Source organism: Antechinus flavipes, chromosome X (assembly GCF_016432865.1).
Source record: "Antechinus flavipes isolate AdamAnt ecotype Samford, QLD, Australia chromosome X, AdamAnt_v2, whole genome shotgun sequence".
Lineage (NCBI taxonomy): Eukaryota > Metazoa > Chordata > Mammalia > Dasyuromorphia > Dasyuridae > Antechinus > Antechinus flavipes.
In genome coordinates this window covers 44,889,805-44,895,705 of record NC_067404.1, presented here as the reverse complement: position 1 = coordinate 44,895,705, position 5,901 = coordinate 44,889,805, and positions in this window count along the sequence as shown.

Here is a 5,901-nt window from a genome sequence, read left to right as displayed (position 1 = left end):
GTTACAGAGGAGTGGCAAATCTGAATTAGAAAAGGGACTTTTCACTCTGGGAGTTCATTACTCCAATGAAATTACAGATCCAGACCAAAAAATGTTTTCAGTTTGCTAAATTGTACATATGATCTCAGATTTAGAGCTGGAAGGGACCTTGGAAGTGAATTATTCTAATCGCCTCATTTCACAGATAAGGACCTTGAGCTCCATAGAGGACAGAGAAAGACAAAACAACTTAGGTGGCCCTGCTCTAAAAAAGCAAACAGTTCCTGTGATGATAAGGGTATATGATATCATCATCATCATCATCATCATCATCATCATCGCTCCAATATATCCGTAGCCCTTAAGGTTTTGAAGAGGTTTTTCTGTTACCTCATTTTATCCTCACAACAATCCTCTAAAGTAGGTATTATTCTCAATTTACAGATGAGGAAACTGAGGCTGAAAGGTTGACTTTGCCCCAGGGCGTGTGGGTATTAAATGGGGGCTGCATTTGATTTCAAATCTTCAAGACTCCAAGACCGGCCCCCAACCACTATTTGATTGTGTCTCATTGCCACCTGTGTCTACCTGGGCAAATCATTTAATCTCTCTGGGGCTCAATTTAAAATATTTCCAATGATAAAAATGGACTGCTTTATGAGATGGAGTGCTCCTTGTCATTGGGTGACTTCAGAGCTACCTGTCAGGACTATGGCTGAAAGAATCAGGGGTCCCTAGCTTTAAGGATGGAAGGGATTTTAGAGGGCATCGAGTTAAACGCTTTCATTTTATAGATGAGTAATCTGAAACTGAGAGAGGTCCCATGACATATCCAGGGTCACACAGGTTGGACTGTCCAGTGTATAAAGTTGTATCTTTCATCCTTCTTGAGAGCTGTGCCTTCTTCAATTCTACTTTCTCCACATTTTCTGGGTCCCACAGAATCCCTCAGCAACAGGTGGGAAGAGCTGAGAAATCTCACTCCTGGATAGGAGGAGAGGAGAGGAGAGATTTATTGCTGTTGGTCCCTGGAAGAAACAACTTTTTAAACAGCGTGGAGCTCAATGCTTGGAAATACACACTGTCCTCCCTATGCACTCTCCACCCCCAGCCCCACCATCCACCTGCTCACTGCTGGCAACCACTAAAACAGCTGTCATAGGGGGAAGGAGGGGAGTGAGACACAGAGCTTAGCAGGGCCTTCCACTCGGTGGTCTGGAAAGGCTAGCCTGGGAAAAATTTGTGAAATAAGCACTTGGAATAATAGACCCATAGATTGACCCAGTTAAAATGTACCTCAGGGATCAGCCAAGCTAATCCCCTCATTATAGAAATGAACTGAGGCCCAGGGAAGGCGAGGGACACTAATTTATGGCAGAGTCGAGATTGGTTAGAACCTGGGTATCTTGACTCTGAGCTTGGGGGCCACCCACAGGTGCCAGAGTAGGGCCGACATATAGACTGCAGGTAGACTGGGGTGCGGGTAGGGGGCTCTCAGCTATTTCACTGAGGGCTAATTTGGAGCTTGGAAGGAGCCTATAAGTACCAGAGTAGGGCAGACATGCAGGTCTCAGATAGACCAGGGGGATCCCAAGGTCTCAGCTACGTCACCTAGTGCTAACTTGGAGCTTCGGGACGACCACAGGTACCAGAGAAGGGCAGACACATAGGCTGCAGGTAGGCTGGGGAGCAGGGGAGGAGGGATCTCAAGGACACATCTCAACTACTTCCCCTAGCACTAACTTGGAGCCAGATTTCAGTTAGCTGGACAGCATCGTGTCCTGACCTGGGAATTAGGGAGTCATGGATTGGGACCCTGGCTCTGTCACATACTAGATGTTGAATGTGGGTAAGTCATTTCTCGTCCTTTTGTGTCTCAATCCCCTCATTTGCAAAAAGAAAACAATCTGACTTTGATGACCTCCCTCATAAGGCCGTTGTGAAAAAGCATTTTGTAAACTTTAAGGAGCTGGTGAACGGAGGATGGCTTCATAACTCCCATACTTCAAGCCCCTCAGTAGTGTGCTCTCTCTCTCCATCGGGACAGAACATATCTCTTCCATCCCTTTTCATCTCTTGTGGTTCTTGTCCAAGTCCTCCATAGAAGATCTGTCCAAAGTGCCGGAGGCCTTCCTCTTTGTCTTTGGGGGAGGTACCGGTAATGCTCTTGGGCTACCTGTCCATCTGCTGGCTTTCTTGGAAGGCTCACCTCCTTTTTCAGTGATATATAAATGGAAGTTAATGATAATGATGACGGTGATGATAGTATTTAAGAGACAACCTGGTATGGTGAGTAGACAAAAAACCATCCTCAGAGCCAGGAAAACCTGGGGCCAAGTCTTACCTCTGCCATCTATCAATTGTGTGATCCCAAAGAACTTATTTTCTCTCTCATTGCCCCAGGCAATTCTCTAATACAGGCATTCATTTTTGAAAATAAATTTTTTAATGAATAAAAATGCATTTTCTCTTTCCCCCTTCCTTCTTCGCCCCGCTACATTGAAAAAGAAATAAAAACAAAACTTTCGTGGCAAACATGCCTAGCTGAGCAAAACAAATTCCCACATTGGATCATATGTCTTATTTGCTCTCTGAGTTCATCACTTTTCTGTTGAGAGATGGGTTAGCTTGCTTCCTTATCTATCGGTCCTCTGGATTCATAATTGGCCATTGCAGCGACCAAGAATTATAAACCTTTCAGAGTTGTTTGTGAGGGAATTCTTTACCGCTTTTGTGTCCTGGACCCCTTTGGTAGTCTGGTTAGTTTTTGGATTCCTCAGAATCGTGTTCTGAAATAATTAAAGGAGATACTAAATTTCAGTTAAAGGTGAGTGAAAGCAAAGATATCGTTTTCTCATCCATGTTCACAGATCCCCTGAACTCTATCCATGGACCCCATGGGGTTTGTGAACCCAAGGTTAAGAACCCCTGTAGTCTGAGACTATAAACTGCAGAGAAGGCACATCGGTAGAGAGAGTATTGCCCCATGACTTCTAAGTTGTAAGCTGATCTGGTGACAACAGAGGTTTCCTGGAGCCTAGGAGGAATGGAGAAGGTGGGGGTGGTGAGTGGGATAGGGGGATCCTTGTCTCTGTCACCCGATCTGGAGGCTAGCTTTGGGTCATGAAGGCCATGACTCTGGGTTTGTGGACTTTTCCATTGGCCCCGAGCCCATACGCTGGAAATTCAACCCTTTGGAGGCATGGGGTGCTAATCTCAAATTCCTCTTTCTTTCCCTCGGTGTATATAGTCCTAGATTCTTTCCCCTTCCATCCCCACCGCTGGGTCATTTGCCCAACATTCAGGAACAGATGGGAAATTCATTTCTGGCTCCCTAAATTACCTCCAGAAATAGACTCCCAAGCTAAGGAATCAACAGTCTGAGGTCTCTTCTCTCTCTGCTTGCGTCCATCCAACAAAACCTGAAGAGTGGCAATAGTAAGCAAAAAGAGAAAGAAGAATTCCCTGTCCGTGTTGCTGCCAAGGTTACCGAATGTTTTCTCCCCAACATCTAGCACAGAGTTGGCCTAGATGGGCTCTCCCAATTTGAATAGTCCGCAGCTTCTGGTACACCAGCCCCTGGCCTGGTCATTTTCCCCAGTTTTCGCATAGATCCAAATACCTGGCTGAGTTCCAATTTCCCATAGCCTGCCCTCTCTTGTTCCCTACCGGGAAGGAAGAGGAATTGTTTGCATTTGCTTAAGGGAGGGGAACTGGAGAGCATATGGCTCAGAGGGAGGCTGCACACAGCTGTGGAAAGAAGTACCATCTCTGATCATCTTGACACAAGGAATTAAGACTAAGTCCGGATGCAGACTCGCCCTTCCTACATGCTCTAAGTCCAGGAGATTGTTCCAGAACGTCTGGAGGGGTAGGAATGGCACATGGCTCCAGCCACTGGCAGTGTTATCATATAGGAACAACATGGGGATAGGAGATGACAGGTTCAGCTGGTACTAGAACTCAAATCTCTGAGCCTAGACTTGAAGGCCTATAGAGATTTCAAAAGGCAGAGGTGAAAGTATTCCCATCTTAGGGAACATCCCATACAGAGGCATGCAGGGAGGAGATAGATTGGCACATCCAGGGAGTGGGAAGTAGATCAGTTTGTCTGGAACCTGGACTTGGTGAGAGAGGGAGTCTGGAAAATAGGCTGGAGTTAGATTGTGATGGTGAGGAGGAGGAGGAGGGTTATAAGATTAATAAATAACAGCTTACATTTATTCGATTCAACAAATGATTAAAGTGTCTATTACATATAAGTCACTAGAAATATACAGACAAAAAGCAAAGCAATCCTGCCCTCAAGGAACTTTCCATGCATAGAGATGTAAATGTAATGCATAGGAAACAGCATAAGTAGCAGGTCGTATCACCACGGATTCAAAGGGTTCCAGTCCTAGCTCAGATGCTTAACTGTTGGTTAATATGTTAATATATTTCTCTGGGTCTTTGGGTTCTGCTAGATAAGTTTTTACCTCATCATCCCTGAAGATATTTCTTGAAACCCGGCCCCCCATATCACTTCTTGGTCATTTCCAAATCGTGTTGTCATGAACATCCCTACCTTTTTTCTTCCCCCTTATGTTTAGCTTTCCCCATTAGAATGGGATGCCCTCTTTGAGAGAAGAGACTGTCTTGTTAGCTTGCATTGTATCTGTAGTGGTCATCCTAATGCCTAGTGCTTCATAAATGCTTAATAAATATTTTCTCAATCATTTAGAGATTATCTAGTTCAGGGCTTCTTAAATTTTTTTTTTACTTGCAACTACTTTTCATCCAAGAAATTTTTATGTGACCCTGGGTATATAGGTATACAAAATAGACATACAAATCAAACATTTCCTGAAAACAGATCATAATTTTATGATCCCCATATTCAGTTATGAGACCCCATGTAGGGTTATAAACCACAGTTTAGATCAGCAAGATGATTTCAGAGAGGCCTAGAGAGACTTAAATGAACTGATGCTGAATGAATTGAGCAGAACCAGGAGATCATTGTACATGGTACCAACAAGACTATACGATGATCAATTCTGATGGACGTAACTCTTTTCGACAATGAGATGATTCAGGCCATTCCAATGATCTTGTGATGAGGAAAGCCATCTACACCCAGAGAAAAGATGGTGGGAACTGAGTGTAGACCACAACATAGTATTTTCACTTTTTTGTTGTTGTTTGCTTGCATTTTATTTTCTTTCTCATTTTTTCCTTTTTGATCTGATTTTTCTTGTGTAGCAAGAGAATTATATAAATATGTATGCGTATATTAGATTTAACATTTTACCCTGTTTAACATATATTGGATTACTTGCCATCTAGGGGAGGGGGAGGAAGGGAGGGAAAATTGGAACACAAGGTTTTGCAAAGGTCAGTGTTGAAAAATTATCCAGGCATATGTTTTGAAAATAAAAGGCTTTAATAAACAAAATAAAATAGAAAAGCAAAACAAAATAAACCACAGTTTAAGGAGTTGGGATCTAGACCAATTCTCTCAATTTATAGATAAGGAAACTGAAGGCCATTAAAAGTGAGTTGCTCAAGGTCATTCACAGATTCCTATATCTCGAACAGAAAGGACCTCACAGAGGCCATTGAGTCCAAGAGTCTTCATTATTTTACAGAGGGGCGAACTAAGGCTCAAGAATGTAGTTGACTTAATCATGGTCGCACCACTGTTATCAGAGGCAGAATTTGATTCCTGGTTTTCTGAGTCTTCCTGAATCTAAATTCCATGCTCTCTCCTATCATATCATACTGCCTTTCAAGGAACACTATGATAAGGATGATGATGATATTGAAGATGATAGCAATAATATTAATAATGATGGATTACATTAATTTAATACAATAAGCTTTTATTAAGTTCAAACTATGTACCAATCCCTTTAGGCGTAAAAATACAAAGTAAGAAAT